Genomic DNA, 21,730 nt, shown 5'->3' with positions numbered 1-21,730 from the left:
GAGGAGCTGAAAAGAAGAGTGTATGACTGTTTTGGGGGAATACATCAATGTAAAATGAAAACTTAATCTAAAGTCTGAATTAGTGAAAGCAATATTAAGTTCAAAGCAAAACCAAAATCAGAATAAAGACAAAATAGTTTTATCATTAAAAAAAAGAAACGAGCTTATTTCATATACATTTACCCTAACACTTAACTTGAAGATGCTTTTTGATATACTCTGAATTTGACCAATGTCAACACAAAAGGAGTGAAAATTTTCTACATCTGGAATATTTATCATGAAAGACTATTGAACAGAACATGTAATAATACATGGTGTATTTTAAAATTTTATTTTGAGAATGGTAACTCCTGGATATTTATAGTATTATCCTTCAACTCTTGCAAGAATTTTTATTTGGCATTTTATATTAATGTTTCTTTTTAAAAGTCTTTTTCTTGCCCCTCAGCTTTCTTGAGATACACCTGATGAGTAAGTTTGTGATACACATTATACATTGTGTAAGTTTGAGATACACAACGTGATGATTTGGTATACCTATATATTTAGAAATGATTGCTACAGTAAGGTTAGTTCACACCTTTGTTACCTCACGTAATTATTATTTGTTTGTTGGGTGTATGGTGAGAACATTTCAGGTTTATTCTCTTAGCAACTTTCAAGTATATGACACAGTGTTAGCTATAGTCACTATGCTATACATGAGATCCCCAGAATTTATTTATCTTATAACTGGAAGTTTGTATCTCTTGACCAACATCTTCCCATTTTCCCAGTCTTCAACCCCTGGCAAACACCATTCTATTCTCTGTTTCTATGGGTTTGACTTTATAGATTGCACATATAAGGAATATCTTATAGTAAACGTTTTTCTCTAAATTGTTTCAATTCATAATGTTTTCAGGGTCCACTGATGTTGTCCCAAATAGCAGGATTTCCTTCATTTTTTTAATGACAGTAATATATGAGTGTTTGTGTTTGTATCCATTTTTTTTATCCTTTCATCTACCAGTGGACACTTAGGTTATTTCCATGTTTTCAATATTCTAAATAGTCCTGTAATGAACATGGGAGTGTGGCTATCTCTTTGACATAGTGATTTCGTTTCCTTTGGCTGTATATCCAGAAGTGGGATTGCTGGATCATATGGCAGTTTTATTTTTAATTTTTTGAGGAATCTCAACACTTTTCCATAGTGCTGTACCAATTTATATTCCCACCAAAAATACACAAGGGTTCTGTTTTCCGTATCCTTATAAACATTTATCTCTTGGGGTTTTTTTTTTTTGATAATAGCCATTATTCTAACAGATATGAGGTGATATTTTATTGTGGTTTTGATTTTCATTTCCTTGATGATTAATGATGAGTATCTTTTCATGTACCTGTTGGCCATTTGTGTGTCTTCTTTGGAAAAATGTCTGTTCACATCCTCTGCTCATTTTTCAATCAGATTATTTGCTTTTTGCTATTGAGTTGTATGAGCTCCTTATGTATTTTGGATATTAACCCTTATGAGATATATGATTTACAAATACTTTCTCCTGTTCTGTAGATAGCCTTGTTGATTGTTTCTTTTGCTGTACAAAAGCTTTTTAGTTTGATGTAGTCCCACTTGTTGATTTTTCCCTTTTTTGGGAGGGTATTAGGTTTGATTGATTGATTGATTGATTGATTGAATTTTTAAAATGACGATAGTGGGGATTGAACCCAGCACCTTGTGCATGCTAAGCATGCACTCTACCACTGAGCTACACCTTCCCCTACCCTGGTTTTTCTTTCTGTTGTTTACGCTTTTTGTGTCATAGCTAAAAAAATCACTACTGAGAAGATCATTGTCAGGGATCTTTTAATCTTATTTTCTTCTAGGAGTTTTATGGTTTAAGGTTTTACATTTTAAGTTTTTTATAATCCATTTCTAAGTTAATTTTTGTGAATGGTGTAAGAGAGGGTTCTGATTTTGTTTTTTTGCTTGTGAATATTAAGTTTTCCAAACAACAGTTATTAAAGAGACTATCCTTTCATCATTAAGTATTCTTGGCTCCCTAGTCAAATACTGGTTCACCACATGTTTTGGGAGCTCTCTAGTCTGTTTCATTGATCTATGTGTTAGTTTTTAATGCCAGTATCATACTGTTTTGATTACTGTAGCTTTGTAATATAGTTAAAATCAGGAAGTGTGATTGTTTTTCCTTTCTTTCTCAGGATTGCTTTGGCTATTTGAGTCTTTCATGGTGTTATACAGATTTCAGAATTGTTTTCTCTGTTTCTGTAAAGAATGCCATTGGAATTTTCATAGGGACTGATTAAATCTATAGATAGTTTTGGGTAGTATGATCATTTTAACAATATTATCTTTTAATTTATGGACATGGGATATATTTCCATTTGTTTGTGTCTTCTTCAATTTCTTCCATTAGTGTCTTATAGTTTTAGAATACAGATCTTTCACCTCTTTGGTTAAATATATTCCTAAGTAGCTTATTGTTTTCAGTGCTATTATAAAGGGGATTGTTTTCATTATTTCTTTTTCAGATATTTCATTGTGAGTGAATAGAAATGCAGTTTTTTTTAATATGTTGTATGTTGTATTTTTGTATGTTGATTTTGTATCCTGTAACTTTATTGAATTTGTTGATTAGTTTTAACAGATTTTTGGTACAGTCTTTAGGATTTTCTATATATAAGGTCATGTCATCTGCAAACAGAGATACTTTTCTTCTTCCTTTCTCATTTGGTGCCTTTATTTCCTTTTCTTGCCTAATTGCTTTGGCTAACACTTCCAGTACTATGTTGAATAGGAATCATAACAATGGACATTTGTGTCTTGTTCCTGATCTTAGAGGAAAAACTTTTAGCATTTTATTATTTAGTATGTTATTATCTATTGTCTGGACTTTATTATGTTGATATACATTTCTTTCTATAGCCTCTTTGTTTAGAGTTTTTATCATGAAAGGATGTGGAATTTTTGTCAGTTCCTTTTTCTTTTATTAAGATGATAATATGATTTTATACCTTTATTCTGTTGGATCAGATTTATTGATTTGCAGATATTGAGCCATACTTTCATCCCAGGGACAAATTTCAGTTTATCATGGTGACCTTCTAATGTACTATTGAATTGAGCCTGCCAATATTGTGTTAAGAATTTTTACATCCATATTCACCAGGTATGTTGGCTAACAGTTTGTTTTTATTTTTTCCTTGTAGTGTCCGTACCTGGCTTTAGTATCAGGATAATGCTGACCTGGTGAAATAAATTTTTGAATGTTTTTTTCTCTTCGGTCATTTGCAAGAGTTTAAGAAAGATTAATGTTAATTTTTTTCAAGTGTTTGGTAGAGTTTACTAGTGAAACTAGCTATTCCTGGTTTTTGTTGTTGTTGTTGTCAGGAGTTTTTGGATTACTGAATCAATCTCCTTACTCCTTACTAATCTGTTCAGATTTCCTGTTACTTCATAATTCAGTCTTTGTAGGGTTTATGCTTGTAGGAATTTCTGCATTTCATCCAGGTTATCCAATTTGTTGGTGTATAATTATTTATAGTAGTCTCTTCTGATCCTTTGTATTTATGTGGTATCAGGTATAACATCTCCTCTTTCACTTCTGATTTTGTTTACTTGAGTCTTTTCTCTCTTTTATTTTTCTTAGTCTGGGTAAAGGATTGTGAACTTTATCAAAAACCAGCTCTTAGTTTTGTTGATTTTTTTTTTTTTACTGTTTTTCTAGTCTCAATTTTGTTTATTTCTGTTGTTATCATTGTTATTTCTTTCCTTCTGCTAACTTTAGGCATAATTTGATTTTCCCTTTCTAGTTCCCTGAGGTGCGAGTTTAGGTTGTTTATTTGAGAGCTTTTTCTTAATGTAGACATTTAGAGCTATAAAATTCCCTCTTAAAAGTGCATTTGTAGCATCCTATGAATTTTGGTATGTTGTGTTTCCTTTTTCATTTATTTCAAGATATTTCCTTTTTAATTTCTTCTTTAATCCATTGGTTGTTCAGGAATGTGTTGTTTAATTTTCATACATTTTTGAATTTTCCAGTTTTCCTCCTGTTATTGATGTCGAGTTCCATACCATCTTGTTCAGAAAAGATACTTGGTGTCATCTTAGTTTCTTAAATTTGCTAAGACGTGTTTTGTGACTACACATATGATCCATCTTGGAGTATGTTTTGTGTGTGCTTGAGAAGGATGTGTATTCTGCTGCTTTGGGATGGGATGTTCTATATATGTCTTTTAGATCCATTTGGTCTGACATAATTCAAGTACAAGATTTCCTCATTGGCTTTCTGTCCAAGTGATCTATCCATTGTTGAAAGTGGGGCATCAAAGTCCCCTAGTATCATTGCGTTGTTGTCTGTTTCTCCTTTCATATTTGCTTAAGATATGTAGATGCTCCCTTGTTAGGTGTACACAAACACACACACATATAGATGAGATTGATATATCCTCTTGATGAATTGATCCCTTTGTCATTTTATAATAACCTTCTTTGACTATTTCAACTTTTGAATTAAAGTATATCTTTTCTGAAATAAATATAGCTGCTTGTGCTCTCTTTTGGTTTCCATTTGCATGGAACATACCTTTTCTATCCTTTTGTTTTGAGCCTATGTGTGTACCTAAAGCTGAAGTTTGTCTCTTATATGTATCACATAGTTGGGTCTTGTTTTTCACTTGTGCTGTCACTCTGTGTCTTTTGATTGAAGAATTTAATCCATTTATATTTAAAGTAATTACTAATAGGTAAGATCTTATTAATGCCATTTTATTAATTGTTTTCTGCTGTTTTATAGTTTCCTTTTCCCTGTCTTCTTCTGTCTTCCTTTGTGAATTGATGATTTTCCATAGCTTTGATTCCCTTCTATTTTTTTGTTTATCTTCTGCAGGTTTTTGTTTCTTTGTTTCCATTAGGCTTACATACATAAAACATCTTATAGATATAACAATCTGTTTTACTCTGTTAATAATTTAACTTCGATTGCATGCAAAACCTACCATTTTAAACCCCTACCTTTTATGTTTTTGATGTCACAATTTATGACTAATTTGCAAATAACTAATTATAGCTGTGGTTATTTTTCATACTTTCGCCCTTTATCCTTTATGTGGGAGTTAAGCGGTTAACACACCAATATATTACAGTATTAAAATATTATGAATTTGACTATATACCTACCTTTACAGTCTGTTGTATGTTTTCATGTTACTATTTAGCATCCTTTCATTTCCCCTTGTAGAACTCCTTTCACCATTTCTTGTGAGGCAGGTGAGGTAGTGGTAGAGGCAGAGGTAGAACTCCCTGAGCTTTTGTTTGTCTGGAAACATCTTTAGGTCTCATTTCTGAAGGACAACTTTGCCAGGTAACGTTTTGACCTGGAGTTTTTTTTTCTTTCAGTACATTGGATATATCATACCCCTTCTCCTGGCCTATAAGGTTTGTATTGAGAAATTCACTGCTGGCTTTATGGGGGTTCCCTTGTCAGTGAGGATGTTTTTCTTTTAGTGCTTTTAAAATTCTCTCTTTGCCTTTTAGGTTTTAGACAGTTTTATTTTAATGTGTTTTGGAGAAGATCATTTAGAACTAAATCTTTTTGGGGAACTATGATTTTCATGAACTTGGACATCCAAATCTCTCCCCATATTTGGGAAATTCTCAGCCATTATTTCTTTAAATACGTTTTCTGCCCTTTCTCCCTTTCTTCTCCTTCAGAGACTGCAGTAGTGTATAGATGATTTCTCTTAATGGTATCCCATAGTTCATATAGGCTTTCCTCACCTTTTTTCATTCTTTTTTCTTTTTCTTCTCTGAAAGGATAATTTTAAAAGTCTTGCCTTCTACTTCACATATTCTTTCTTCTGCTTGATCCATTCTCCTGTTGATGTTCTCTATTGTATTTTTCATTTCACTCATTGTATTCTTCAGCTCCACCATTTCCATTTGGTTCTTTTTCACTTCGATCTCTCTGCTAAACTTATCTTTATTTTTTTCTATTTGGTTCCCGATTTTATTGAATGATCTTTGTATTCCTGTAGCTCATGACTTTCTTAAAAAACTGTTTTGAATTCTTACTGGGTAAATTGCTGATCTCCATTTCTTTAGGTTTGGCTACTGGGAAATTATTGTGTTTCTTTTGTATTCCATGTTTCCTTGATTTTTCATGTTCCTTGACATCTTGCATCATTGGCTTCACATTTGAAGAAGCACTCACCTCCTCCAGTCTTTACTGATCGGCTTTGGGAGAGAAATATCTTCTGTCGTCTGTGTAAGGGATTCTGAGGGTTTCTCAGACCTCTTCTGTGGTACCCTTGATGCACACTTCTTGCTCTCTTGTGGCAGAATTCTTAAGCTTGTATGCCTTCTTTTCATCCTACAAAGCTAGAGTGGGTGCTGATAGCCTCCTTTTTGCTTTCCCTAGGGTGGAGCTGAATATTCAAGTTTCTGGTTTCTCCTGGACTGTCTTCCTAGGCATGCTCACTAGTTATCTGCAAAAGCTTGCTCTTGCTGCCATGGACAGCATGCAGGGAGCTATCCACGGGTGGGAGGCTATGTGGGCGAGGCACAAGGAGTGCTGAGGCTGCCCATGAGCCAGTTGTGGAGATCTGCTGGGAAGGTGTGGCTTGTGGGCAGGCCTATGATAGAGTCCACAAAGTCATTAATACAATCTTTGTCCCTTTGATATGTTCCCTTCTGACCCCTGGCTGTTTTTCTCTAAGCCTCCCACTGCCCTGAGTTGTGTAGCTCACAACTCAGTACCCTGATGGAGCCAGAGAAATGGGCCTTGTTGGCAGCATCCTACACAGCAAGGGAAGCCAAGCCCTCACATTCTCATGCAGGAGAAATTGCTGGCCAAGAAGGGCTCTCTTGGCACTGAGCTGTGCCCCTTTGTGGGAGGGATGGCACATTAAGTCAAACATTTCCTCTTACCCTCTTCAGTGGGTACAGTCTTGGACTTTTTGTTTCAGTGTGTGCTGGAACTTCTCTGCTGGACTCCTGGATTCCTACCAAGGCGCTCTTGTCTGTGGGTAGTTAAGTCCTAACTGGTGTTCTTTGGGGAGATGACAGTAGAAAACTCCCTATTCTGCTATTTTGATGATATCACTCTCTCCTGAAGTCTTTTGTCATCCCATGACTAATTTAGATACAAGTCATTTTTACATGTTTATGGAATACATAATCTTATCACAGTGTATTGGTTCATAACAAGCCTGCATGGATTTATTATTGGATTTTTTTAAACAGGAAGCCTTGGAAACTTTTATTATAACCTTATTGCAGAAAAACAACTCACTGTGTATTTTTTATGGTCACTCATTATTTAAAAACAAGTAAGTGAAGTCTTAAGAAAAATACAGAATAGCTCATAATTTGGGAAATTTGTTTCTTGTTTCCAAGTCCCAAACATTAATGTCTGTTCAGAATTTGGAAATAATATTGGGAAACACATTATAATTGTGATAAAAATAGAAGACTAAATGATTGTATGCATGCTGAATCTGAGAGCATTGTTGCCTTGCTCCCATTCTCGTTCCTCCCATTTTTTTTCTCTAGGTTCACATAATTCTGGTAGCCGAGTAGGAGACTGAAATATTGTTCTAAGGGGATTCTGAATAGCCCTAGACAAAAGACTGGATATGAATTTCCTTGAAGATCTAAGTCACCAAGCCCCACTTACAAGTTTATCTATAAGCTTTTTGGTCCCCTGGTCTTAATCATAAGCAAACACCCAAGGATTTCCAGTTGTTTGAGGAAGGCCTTTTACATTGAAGGTGGAAGATGGGAACTAAAGCAAACAGAGAAAAGCAACTTGGAAGAGACTTTGCAAAGAGGAAAAAACAACTCTCCCCAATTATTAATATATTAGGAGACGTAAGAGATGAAGACGAAATAAAAAAGGATTCTATAAAAAGCGTAGTCAGAAAACAAACAAACAGTTCAAAATATGATAGTAAAAATGAAATTTTAGGAGCATTGTAAGATAGCGTTCAGGAAATCTCCCTAGAAGCAGAGTGAAAAGACACATAGAAAATAAAAGAGAACACTTAGCAGACTATTTTTGAATTTCAATACCCATATGATTAAGATCAGATAGGGAAAATAGGGGGAAATGAAAAGGGGAAAATAATAAATAATTCAAATTGAAGGTTAGAGTTCTCAGATTGAATGTGCCCAATGAGTGCCCAACCTAATAAATGAAAATATACCCGTGCTAAGGCGCATCATTAGGAAATTTCAAAACACTGGGAGGCAAAGAGATGATTCTTGAGTGCAAAAGACAGGTTGTGTATAAAGGATCAGGAATCAGAATGGCTTTGGATTTCTCTGCAGTAACCTAGGAATGCAAAAAGAGCAGAGCAATGCCTTTAAAATTCTCAAGGAAAATTATTTTGAACTTAGAAGTATGTATTTAGCTAAATTATGGCCAGCTAGAATAAAGATGTTTTCAGACATACAAGGTCTGAAAATTTTTACTTCCCCTGTCTCCTTTATTAGAAGCTATTGTAGGGTGAGAAACACCAATTGAGAGTAAACTAAGAAAAAGAAAGACATGGGATATAGGAAACAGGAGACCCAAAAAGTAGAGAGATGAGGGGAATCCCCAGAATTACACTAGGAGATTCCAAGGTGCTGGCTGTGTATCGTATGTAGAAGGCAACCACTCTAGGTGGAGGGCTGTGAAGTAAGACATAGGGAATAACTACCAAGATGCTTGCTTGGTGTTGTGAGTCCAAACTCATCTTGCTCACCACACGACAGGCCACATAAATCAGGGGACGAGATGTTGGGCAAGGGATAATGACTTTATTTGGAAAGCCAGCAGATCAAGAAGATGGGGGACTAATGTCCTAAAGGACCTTATTTTCCAAGTCAGAATTCAGGCTCTTTATAATGTGAAGGGGAGGATGAGTGGTTGGTTGTTGCAAACTTTTTGGTGTTGGAATCCTTTGTTCTTGCAGCTGTCTGTGTAATCAGGTCATGATATCCCTGTAACCTCTGACAAGACAAATGTTATTCTCTCTTCTGCAACTTGTTATCTCTATACGAATGGAACAGTGCTATACCCTTAAAGGTCAGAGCCTTGAGAATGGGCTCTCCTGTGTATTTCAGGCTACGGGCAGCATTCTTTTACAGAAGGTGCAGAACCAGCAGGACTAAGCACAGGAAACAGCGCACAGGGTTAGAGCTAAAGGAACAGGTCTAATATGGAGTCAGATTTGTTCTTCCCTGTTACATCACTCTTCTACATCTTTAACCCGAGGACAGAATACCCTGGTGAGCTTGACCCAGATTTTATCTGTTCTCAGCTTGTCTTGACCACGTACTACAGAAGTTCTGGCTCCGCCTCCATGCCCTGCTATCTGACTCAGCTGAAGACACTTGTTGCACATCTCCGATATATTCCTCTTTGACCTACTCCCAAATCCTGGTGGGTAACCATAGTGAGCTTAGAAACAAAAGATGAACAGAGCTGGCTCTCTCTCATCTGTATTCCTGCTAAGTTCAGTGATAACTAGAGGCCCTGGCTGTGGTTGACCTATGTGTTTTCCAGGATTCATGTCTTTGCCTGCTAACTTTTTCAAAGTGGAGGAATTCTGTTAACTTTGTGGAAAGCTGAAACTGACATAGAGATTGTGACATAGAGATTGTTGAGTTTATCTTTTGCTTTCTTCCCTTAACTACCTTCATTTATAAGGGTACTATGCCCTCGTGTATCTAGGTTTGTGATTTCCATTAATTTTTTCAAAACTAGAAATACATTGTTTAGTGATTATATATATATTTATTAATATATTAAAAGTAAAACTAATCAGAAAACAAGGGAATGATTAACACAGAAGTCAAGATAATCGTTACCTCGGGGAGGGGAAAGCGGATGGGATCAGGGGTCTCATAAAGACCTGGTAAAGATCTGTATTTAAAGCAGTGCCAGTGGCTGCATGGAAATTAATCTCATTAATTTCTCTTCATATGTGTATTTATATATAAACTCTTATGTATATTCTTACATGTGTTTTATGCATACGAAATAGAAATTTTTCCTTTTTTAATTGACATAAAATGTTATATTGCTATTAGAGGTGTACAACATAATGATTTGATATTTATATAAATTGCAAAATGATCACCACAATAAGTCTGGTTAACACTTATCACCATTACATTTTTATAATATTTTTCCTTGTGAAGTGAGCTTTTAAAATATACTCTTAGGCAACTTTCAAATATGTAATACAGTATTATTAACTATAGTTACCATGCTGTACATTACATCCCCATGACTTATTTATTTTATAAGTGGAAGTGTGTGCCTGTTGATCTTCTTGACCTATTTTGCCCACCCCCTACCCCCTGCCTCTGGCAACCATCAATCTGTTCTCTGTATCTATGAACTTTTTTTTAAGATTCCGTATAAATCAGATCATATGGTATTTGTCTGACTTATTTAATGTACTCAGAGTTCATTATGTTGTTGCAAATGGCAAGATTTCCTTCTTTTATGTGACTGAATAATATTGCATTGTGTGTGTGTGTGTGTGTGTGTGTGTGTGTGTGTGTGTATGAGAGAGAGAGAGATTTTCTTTATTCATTCATCCATTTGATGAACACTTAGGTTGTTTCCATATCTTGACTATTGTAAATAATGCTGCAATGAACATGGGGATGCGTATATCTTTTTGAATTTGTGTTTTCATTTTCTTTGGATAAACACCATTTATTGCTAGATCATATGGTGATTCTATTTTTAATTTTTTTGAGGACCCTGCCTACTGTTTTACATGGTGGCTGCACCAGTTTACATTCCCACCAACCCTGCACACACCAGGGTTCCCTTTCCTTCACATCCTCTCTGACACTTGTTCTCTCTTGTCTTTTTAATAATAGCCATTCTGACAGGTGTGTGGAGATATCTCATCATGGTTTTGATTTGCGTTTGCCTGGTGATTAAGTGATGTTGAGCATCTTTTCACGTGCCTGTTGGCCATCCGTATATCTTTGGAAGAATGCCTATTCAGATTCTCTGCCCATTTTTTTTTATTAGATTGTGTCTTTTTGTTATTGAATTATGAGCTCTTTATATATTTTGGATAGTAACCTCTTATCAGATACATGATTTAGAAATAGTTTTTATTTTTTGGTAGGTTGCCTTTTCATTTTATTAATGGTTTCTTTTGCTATTCAGAAGCCTTTTAGTTTGATGTAATTCTACTATTTGTTTTGACTTTTGCTGCCTTTGATTTTGGTGTCAAACCCAAAAAATCATCTCCAAGACAGATGTCAAGGAGCTTACCACCTATGTTTTCTTTTAAGGGTTTTATGGTTTCAGGTCTTACATTCAACTCTAATCATATTGAGTTGACTTTTGTTTATTATGTAAGATAATGTTCTAGTTTCATTGTTATACTTGTGGCTATCCAGTTTTTTCAGCATCATCTTTTGAAGAGACTGTTCTTTTCCCATTGTATATTCTTGGCACCTTTGTCATAAAATATTTTTTGGGCTCTGTATTCTGTTTACTTATCTATGTGTCTGTTTTTATGCTAGTAAATACTTTTTTGATGACTATAGTTTTGTAATATGGTTTGAAATTAGGGAGCATGATACTTCCAGTTTTGTTTTCCTTTGTCAAGATTGCTTTGACTTTTCAGAGTGTTTTGTGTTCCATAGGAATCTTAGGATTGTTGCTTTTTTATGTGTGAAAATGCCATTGGAATTTTGATAGGGATTGCATTGAATTTGTAGGTTGCTTTGGTTAGTTTGGACATTTTAACAGTATTCTTCCAAACCATGAGTGTGGAATATTATTTCATTTATTTGTGTCTTCTTCAGTTTCCTTCATTAGTGTCTTATGAATTTCTGCCTGCAAATCTTTCATTTCTAGGTATTTTTTTTGATGCAACTGTAAATGGGATTCTTTTCTTAATTTCTCTTTCTGATAGTTCATTATTAGTGTATAGAAACCAACAGACTTTTTTGTATATTGATTTTATATCCTGAAACTTTGCTGAATTTATTAGTTTTAACAGGTGTGTGTGTGTGTGTGTGTGTGTGTGTGTGTGTGTGGCATCTTTAGGGTTTTCTATGTATAATATCATGTCAACTGCAAATCGTAACAGTTTTACTTCTTTCTTTCTGATTTGGATGCCTGTTCTTTCTTTTTCTTGCCTAATGGCTCTGGCTAGGAGTTCTCATACTATTTTGACTGAAAGTGGCAAGAGTGGGCATCCTTGCCTTGTTCCTGATCTTTGGGGAAAAGCTTTCAGTATTTCACCCTTGAGTGTAATATTAGCTGTGGGTTTTTCATATATAGCTTTTATTATATTGCGGTACATTCCTTCCTATACCCACTTTATTGAGAGTTTTTTTTTTTAAATCATAAATGGATGTGGAATTTTGTCAAATGCTTTTTGTACATCTATTGATATGATCATTAGATTTTTATCTTTCATGTTGTTACTGTGGTGTATCACATTGATTGATTTGAAGATACTGAAGCATACTTGCATCCCTGGAATAACTCCCACTTGATCACGGTGTATGATCCTTTTAATGGATTGTTGAATTTGTTTGCAAATATTTTGTTGATTTTTGCATCTGTATTCATCAGGAATTTTCTCCGGTAATTTTCTTTTCTTGTCCTTGTCTGGTTTTGATATCAAGGTAATGATGGCCTCATACAATCGGTTTGGAAGTTTGCTCTCTTTTGTTTTTTGAGAGTAATTTGAGAAGGATTGATATTAATTGTTTAAATGTTTTGTTAAATTCACCAGTGAAGCTATCTGGTCCTGAACTTTTTTTGGGGGGGGAGGTTTTTGATTATTGATTATTGATTGATTATTGATTCAGTCTCCTAACTGGTAATCAGTCTGTTCAGTTTGCTATTTCCTCATGATTCAGTCTTGGTAGGTTGTATGTTTCTTGGAATTTGTCCATTGCTTCTAGGTTGTTCAATTTGTTGGTATATACTTGTTCATAGTAGTCTTTTATGATCCTTTGTATTCCTGTGGTATCAGTTGTAGTATCTCTTCTTTCATTTCTGATTGTATTTATATGAGTCCTCTCTTTTTTTCTTGGTGAGTCTAGCTAAGATTTGTCAGTTTTGCTTATGTTTTAACAAAACCAGCCGTTGGGTTCATTGATCTTTTTTGTTTTCTTTTTAGTCTCTATTTATTTCCACCCGGATCCTTGTTATTTCCTTCCTTCTACTAACTTTGTGCTTCATTTGTTTTTCTTTTTCTAGTTCCTTGAGGTGTATCATTAGATTGAGATTTTTCTTGTTTTTTGATGAAGACATTTATTGCTATAAACTTCTCTCTTAGAACTACTTTTGCTGCATCCTGTAAGTTTTGGTAAGCTGTATTTCCATTTTCATTTGTCTCAAAATATTTTTAATTCTCTTTTGATTTCTTCTTTGATCATTGGTTGTTCAGTAGCATGTTGTTTAATCTCCATATACATGTGACTTTTCCAGTTTTCTTCTTGTAATTGATTTGTAGTTTCATAGCTCTGTGGTCAGAAAAGGTGCTTGATGTGATTTCAGTCTTTAAAAATTTTTAAGGACTTGGTTGTAGCCTAACATTTTCTATCCTGGAGAATGTTCCATGTCCACTTGAGAAGAGTGTATATTCTGTTGCTTTTGGATAGATATTCTGTATGTGTTTGTAAGTCCATCTGGTCAGTGTCTCATTTAAGGCCAATGTTTCCTTCTGATTATGTGTTTAAATGATGTATTTGTTGGTAAAAGTGTGGTATTAATATCCCCTACTATTACTATATTGCTATCTATATTTCTCCCTCAGATCTGTTAGTATTTGGTTTATATATTATGTGCTTCTACATTGGGAGCTCATAAATATTTACAAATGTTATATCTTCTTGGTATATTGACTCCTTTATCATTATGTAATGACCTTTTTGTCTCTTATTACTGTCTTTGTCTTAATGCCTATTTTGTCTGATAGCAGTATGGCTATCCTAGAATTCTTCTGGTTTCTATTTGCATGGAATATCTGTTTTTCATCCCTTAACTTTTAGCCTGTCCTTATATCTGAGGTGAGTCTGCAGTAGGCAGCATATAGATAGGTCTTTTTTTTTTTTTAAGTCAATTCAGCTACTCTTTGTCTTTTGATTGGAGAATTTAGCCCATTTACACTTAAAGTAATTACTGATAGGTATGTAAATAGGTATGTGCTTATTGCCATTTTGTTAATTGTTTTCTGGCTGTTTTGCAGAAAATTTTTAGAAATCAAGATTTATAGGCCCCACCTTCAGACCCAATGCAATGGAAACTTTATAAATAATTTCTAGGAATCTACATTATAAATCTTAACTCTTAGGTAATAATTGTTACTCTAATCGATCTGTTGTATTAAGTGTATTGCCCAGTATTACAGATGTGGTCTGAAGAGTACAGAATGAAGTGGGTCCATTTCTTCCCTACGTGTAGTTCCCTTGCTCTTGTGCATATGAGGAAATGATTTTCTTCTGCCCAGTTACACCAAGGTGTATCATATGATCCCTTAACTTTTCATGAGCCTATACGACCTAGATTTAATTTATGTCAGAATATGTTAAAAAGCAAATCCTAAGATTTCTGCTGTCACTGCAGTGGGTTTTGTAAAAAGTGTGGGGTGGGCTATTACATGGTATCTAAGATGTATTACAGATGTAAAGTTGTTGTTGTTGTTTTTAAGCTTACAGTGCCAAAACTTAAGGGGGAAGAAGGTCAGAAAAACCCAAGCAAACAAATGTAGCATTGTTTTCAAAGGTGACTTTGCTTGGGGCATTCATGTCAAAAGGCTCCCATGTGACTTCCTACATTTAGTTACAGTGAAACCTGACAGCTGCCTGGCTGTTGTTTTAGTGTCACTTGCATATTCCCCAGTGGAAAATCTAGTCTTTCAGCTTCATTGTGAAACAAATATCACATGGATATTAGCAGTTTGCTATGGTGGGAAGGACTTAGCAACTGAAGATTTCAGTTAAGATCTGATATTCAATACTTTCATTCCCGTTCCTTTTTTATTTTTTTTCGTGTGTAATTTGGGGCAGTAATAAATACCTGCCGAATTGCTGGAGTTGGGAGGATGAGATGCAATAATTTATGTCAAGCTCTTACTACACTGCCTAGTTGCTAAAGAAATATTTGCTCATAGAGTATTAGTTTTATGAATACCCTTTGCTCTAGCCAGACATTTGGGAATCATCCATGAATTTTTTTTCTTTCCTTTACCTAGCAAAGATCTTTCCATCTCACCTCCTTTAACAGCCCTAGAATGGGAGTGAGGCATGACCCACATTTTATAACAATTGGGCTTTAAGCAGGCAGTAACTGAATCAATCCTTCAGGACACCTGGTTCTCTTCTGCCTTTATTAGTAGTAATCAATGTTAGTTTCCTAGAACTCTAAAAGGATTGTAGTAACTTCCACTTCCATTGGGAAAATCGGCACTGGTAGTACCAATTTCATAATAAGTTTGCCAGCATTGCCAGAATTAGTCATTTTAACATTACTTATAAGTTGAATAGGTATTAAAATAATACTTTATTATAATTCTTTCTTGGGTGTGTTTTTAGGCTTAACAGTTTCACATGTGCAAACACTGTAGGCATGCAGGATATTGTAAAATGTGCAGTTTGCACAAACACACTCCTGGATTCAGATCTAGGCTCTACAATTTTGTGGTCTCTGTCAAGTTATATACGTTCTCTAGGATGCTTTGCCACATTTTAAAAATGGATTGATAAGATTTAGTTACATACAGGGTGCGACAACTATTAAAAGATAAATTTATATGAAAATGCATAAGACTGAGAAAAGCCAAGACACCCTTCAAGAACAAAGTGGAACAGCTTGTTTGATTAGATCTCAAGATTTCTGATGAAAATTAAGCTAAGATTAATAAAGACAGTGTTCTTTTGGTGCAAGGATACACGATACTCTTGGTTCAGTAGCTCAGTAGAACAGAATAAGGAATACAGAAACAAGCATATGTGTATTATAGACACTTGATTTATGAAAAAGGTGGCACACAGAACAGTCAAAATAAGATATTTCAGTAAATGCTGCTAGAGCATCATATGGAGCAAAGTGAACCAAGACCCCTATTTCATACACCCAAAATAAAGTCCCAGTGGATTGTAGATCTGTTATGAAAGCCAAAATAATAAATATTTTTAGGAGGCAATATAGGAGAATATCTGTGTGACCTTGGAGTAGGAGAAATTTTCTTAAATAGGACCCAAAAAGCATTAACTATAAAAGAAAAATGATAAATTAGATTTTATAAAAATCAAGAACTTCTGTTCATCAAAAGTCACCTTTAAGAGAGTGAAAGGCAAGCCACAGAATGGGAGAAGATGTTTGCAGCACTCTGACAAAGAGCTCTTCCATCTGGGTTGACACGTGTGTGTGTCTCACTTCCTCAGTGGCCTCTTGGCTCCATCTTAGCGAGGTTTCCAAGCAATACTCAATTCACTTTGATTTTCCTTTCACAGTGTTTATGGAATGAATAAAGACTTGGTAGGAATTAGAATGCTGGGGGACAGGCCTGGGGGTGTGCTCTGCAGCCAGGAGGCTTCCTGGGTGAGCCAGTGAGACTGTGAGGGCACACGGCAGGATGGCAGGAGAGCAGTGAGGAGAGGCCTGGTTTGGGATCCCCAGAGCAGACTTGGACTTGAACCCTGGGTCTCTCATTTTTTGGTTGTGTGTATTTGGGAAGGCTATGTACTCTCTCTCACAATGGCCCGTTCTTAAAAATAAGGCTAAGTTTAGAATCCACCATACACGGTTAGAATTAATGAGATGATGTAGGCTAGTGTTTACCCACAGGAGGTCTCCAGTCCTGTTATATCATCTCTGTTGGAGTTATTGTTCCTTGGAGGTGAGAGGTGGCTCTGCCAGCGGTGGGTGGATGGGGTCACTACAGATCAGTGAGAAAAAGACAGATCAATAGAAAAAGGAGTGAGAGACTTGAACAGGCACTTCACCAAAAGGATGTCCAAATGTCCAGTAAAAAGAAAAGGTGCTCGAGACCACAAGTCATTGGATAAATGCAAATTCAAACCAGAGGGGCATATAACCTCTACGCATCTACCAGAACACTAAATTAAAAGGACCAACAGTAGAGAATTTGTGGGAACATGAGCAAAGAAACTCTCATACACTGTTGGTGGAATACAGATTGGTACAACCGCTTCGGCAGTTGGCAGTGCAGAAGCTGAGTGTATGCATACTTTACGATCCTCCTGTTCCACATCCCACAGAAATGGTGTGTATTAGTTAATGATTAATTGAGGGCTCTAATTTTCATTGTAGAAAAGCATTAATTGGAAATAGTTGAAAATGGAAGAAGCAACAAATGAGTCGTAAGAGAGTTTCACTACACTTCTGTCATCTTTAAAAAATATTACACTGCTCGTGGGTCACACAAAAACTTGGAGCATCTGAATTTCCAAGGGCAAAGTCACTTTCTGTATGTGTGCTGGCTAGAACTGCCCCTATCTAATCTTTACAGTTCAAATTTATAAGTATAACATCAAGCTCTCAATTAATCATTAATCAGAGGACTTGGGCAAATGCTCACAAATAAGCCTGTTAAATTTAAAAAGTTTTAATGTAATTTTTCTCATTGCAAACAGAATATTATTTTGAAGTTTTTTCCTATCTAATTGTTGAGTACTTATAAGAATGTTGAGTTTTATAGTTATCACTTACATCACACTTGATTAAGCTCATTGATTCTATAGTAATGGTTTTGAGTGATTTCTTTGTGTTAATCTTTCTGTGCAGTCATATCATTTACATCAACTGGTAATAATGGTGATGAAAAAAATCTTCTCTGTTTAAAAAATATCTTACTGCGCACCAGGATTCATAAAGCAGTGAAATTGTCATCTTTATTTAGTCCTAACCTCCTCCCTCCAGACTTTTTTAAATAAGTAAAATTTCTCTGTTATTTGCTCTGCTGAGTTTAAGTGGCACTTTTCTCTAGATTGTGCTTTAACCCCTGAATTCCTAGGAAGGGTCATGGACTAAATAAAGGGCTCAAGCCAGAATGTAAGTAGGTTGAAAGCATGGATGATAAAGGGTCATTGAGGATTCTAATATTACTGCATATCTTTTAAGCTTTTGTATCAAAATACTCTATGCATTTATATGAGGTTTTCTTTCCAGTACATCTTTGAGGAAAGATGAAAAATTTTCTCTACTTTTATTGTTAGTTACAAACAGGACTTTCACACTTTATTTTTTAAAAATAATTTCGTGGTAAAGAAGTGATTTAACTTTTGATGGAAAGGATTCCTTGGAATAATATGTTGCTCTAAGTCTATATAAGCCTTTTGGTTTTGTTTGTAGCTTTCTTTCTTTTCTAGAAACGAGAACAGATAAGATAGAATGTATTGGCATAAACTCATTACTGCTGTTGACAAAAATGATATGTTAGTCCATATTATAATTTCTGTGAGACAGGGGACCCCTCTGAGCCCCCAGTAGCCTGAGAAGTACTTACTTCTTTACAGAGCACCTAGGAGAGACGTATGTGTTCTGGGTGCAGAGGCTAACGTTGCTATGGCTATGTTTTCTTAATTCACTACATTTGTAAACTATAAAGAACATTTGTCATCTCATTTAAAAATGTTTGTTTTTTATTATTTTTCTTTTCCATTTCATGGTTTATTACAAGATATTGAATCTAGTTCCCTGTGCTATATAGTAGGACCTTCTTTTTTATCTGTTTTATATATAGTAGTTTATATCTGCTAATCCCAAACTCCTAATTTCTCTCTCCCTCCCTTCCTCCTTTGGTAACCATAAGTTTGTTTTCTATGTCTGTGAGTCTGCTTCTGTTTTGGAAATAAGTTTATTGTTACCATTTTTTTAGAGTCCATGTATAAGTGATATCATACAATATTTGTTTTTCTCTGTTTGACTTACTTCATTAAGTAAGATAATCTTTAGGCCCATCATGTTGCTGCAAATGGCATGGTTTCATTCTTTTTTATGGCTGAGTAATATTCCATTGTGTGTGTGTGTGTGTGTGTGTGTGTGTGTGTGTGTACACACATATATATATGTATATGTATACACCAGAAATTATATTTGAAATCTGAGGCCAGAATTAGTTGGAATATTTATATACACACACCACATCTTCTTTATCCAGTCATCTGTTGATGGACATTTAGGTTGCTTCCATGTCTTAGCTATTATAAATAGTGCAGCTGTGAACATTGGGGTGCATGTATTTTTCGAATTATAGTTTTCTCCAGATATATGCCCAGGAGTGGGATTGCTGGATCATATAACTCTATTTTTAGTTATTTAAGGAACCTCCATACTGTGTTCTATAGTGGCTACACCAGTTTACATTCCCACCAACAGTGTAGGAGGGTTCCCTTTCCTCCACATGCTCTCCAGTATTTATTATTTGTAGACTTTTTGTGGTGGCCATTCTGACTGGTGTGACGTGATACCTCATTGTAGTGATACCTTTTTAAATTTTTTATGTTATTTTATTGTTTTTAGTGAATTATAGTTAGTTTACAATGCTGTATCAGTTTCTGGTATATAGCACAATTTTTCAGTCATATGTGAATATACATGTATTCATTTTCATATTCTTTTTCACCATGAACTACTGCAAGATCTTGAATATATTTCCCTGTGCTATACAGTATAAATTTGTTTATCTATTCTATATATACCTGTCAGCATCTACAAATCTTGAAGTCCCAGTCTGTCCCTTCCCACCCACTTCCCTCCTGGCAACCACAAGTTTGTATTCTATGTCTGTGAGTCTGTTTCTGTTTTATATTTACGTTCATTTGTCTTTTTTTTTTTTTAGATTCCACATATGAGTGATATCATATGATATTTTTCTTTATCTTTCTGGCTTACTTCACTTAGAATGACATTCTCAGGGACATCCATGTTGCTGCAAATGGCATTATGTTGTCATTTTTATGGCTGAATAGTATTCCATTGTATAAATATACCTCAACTTCTTTATCTAGTCACCCATTGATGGACATTAAGGTTGTTCCATGTCTTGGCTGTTGTAAATAGTGCTGCTCTGAACATAGTGGTGCAGGGGTCTTTATGAATTAGGATTCCTTCTTGATATCAATATGGTAAGTCTTTTCCTAGTCTTCTGAGGAATCTCCATACTGTTTTCCACATGGCTGCACCAAACTGCATTCCCACCAGCAGTGTAGGAGGGTTCCCTTTTCTCCACAGCCTTTCCAGCATTTCAGTGATACCTTTTTTTAAATGGAATACAGCATGATTGCTGTGAGCTTGAGTATTATACTATAAATTCAAGTTTTTTTTTTCCTTCATATATTTACAGGGATTTTCCTACATTTTTGGAAGGCTAATCATTCTCTGCCAAAATTTTTTTCTGATGTTACCAGAAATTATATTTGAAATCTGAGGCCAGAATTAGTTAGAATGTGTGTCTAAAGAATTTTTTTTATGAGACAAATCAGGCTACTTTCAGAGGCTTGCTTTCTTGTTCTTTTATTATGAAAAATTTCATACATACACAAAATTAGAGAGCATAGGATAACATATATGTATGTATCTATGACCCAAATGTAGTAATTCCAGAAGCTTTCATTTGTACTGATGCTGGAATATTATTACCAGTTTGAGGTTTTCCGTGACTTGCTGTGGTCCCTACTTCTCCAGTTTAAAGAATAACTTTGCCACCAGATAATGCTAAATATTTAGAGCCTAATTTGGGAAAATATCCATCAAAATCATAGAGCATCCTGGATTTGCTGGCACAGTCTTGATTTTTGTTTAGTGTGGGACACTAAAGAGGTAGAAGTTAAGTTTTCCCTTGCCCCTAAAGTGCTTACAAAATGATGTAAATATATAAATATGCTTATATACTTAACATAGATCTACCAGATAAAGAATCACAAGAACAGACGGAAAAATATACCTGAAATAATCCCATGCCCTGGCATTTGTATATTTGAAAAGTTAAGCTGACTCTAATCATGCCCCAGGAATTCCCCACCTCCTGCATAATTTTTCTTTCAACATATTTCTCAAGTGCCTCTGGCCATGACTTCTAAGATAGCTCTCATTCTGACATGATAAAGTCTGTGATATGCTAATTAGCTGTTGGGATGTTAACAGCATTCTAAATGTCTGTAGGATTACTTGTAAGACATCAAATAAGCTTCTGTCTAGGACATATTGAATCAATGAAAACATTTCTAACAGAATAGTGTAAAATTTCCTTTTTGTGGCTATGTGACAGTGGTGCTGTCTGGTGAAAAGATTCGAGTGGAAATGTAAGCAGTCTTTCTAGGCTGGGAACTATTAGGAGCAAGTCTATAACACACCCATGCTAATTAGTACTTAGAGAAAAAAATTTTCACTTTTTTTTTTTTAACAAATAATAAGTTGACTCTGCAGATCCCATGGTTCGCTTTAGACAGACATAATTAACTCTGTAATTAATAAAGTGAATAACTTTTAATTAAATCGTAATAACTACCTCGGTTACAGCCAGAAGGTTGCACAAATGTCTCCTCTCAGGGCTGTTTGCACTCCCCACTGTACTTCCTGTAAAATCTACGAAGTGAGGGGTATATGTGACTTTTTCCGCACTGAGCCTAGTGTATCAGAGTGCGGGATTCACCTTTAAGGGTATATTCTTTTGTGAATGTCTCAGTTAATGTCTTTACCTCCCACTCCTATAATTT

At 35.1% G+C, this 21,730-nt stretch overlaps 1 protein-coding gene across 3 annotated transcripts in view; it reads left to right on the top strand.

Moving 5' to 3' along the window:
* The window catches only part of COA1 (cytochrome c oxidase assembly factor 1), an 86,435-nt gene that overhangs the window by 10,620 nt on the left and 54,085 nt on the right, over positions 1-21,730 (top strand). The window contains exon 1 of one of the 3 annotated variants that reach the window (XM_072965267.1): positions 9,317-9,434. The exons of the other annotated variants lie outside the window; for them this stretch is intronic. The gene's annotated coding sequence lies outside the window, so the exon portion shown is untranslated. Of the gene's footprint in view, positions 1-9,316; positions 9,435-21,730 lie in introns of those variants that run through there. 3 annotated transcript variants of the gene reach the window in all.

Source organism: Vicugna pacos, chromosome 7 (assembly GCF_048564905.1).
Source record: "Vicugna pacos chromosome 7, VicPac4, whole genome shotgun sequence".
Lineage (NCBI taxonomy): Eukaryota > Metazoa > Chordata > Mammalia > Artiodactyla > Camelidae > Vicugna > Vicugna pacos.
Note: the sequence above shows the minus strand (reverse complement) of the source record. Positions and strands in the feature narration are given on the sequence as shown.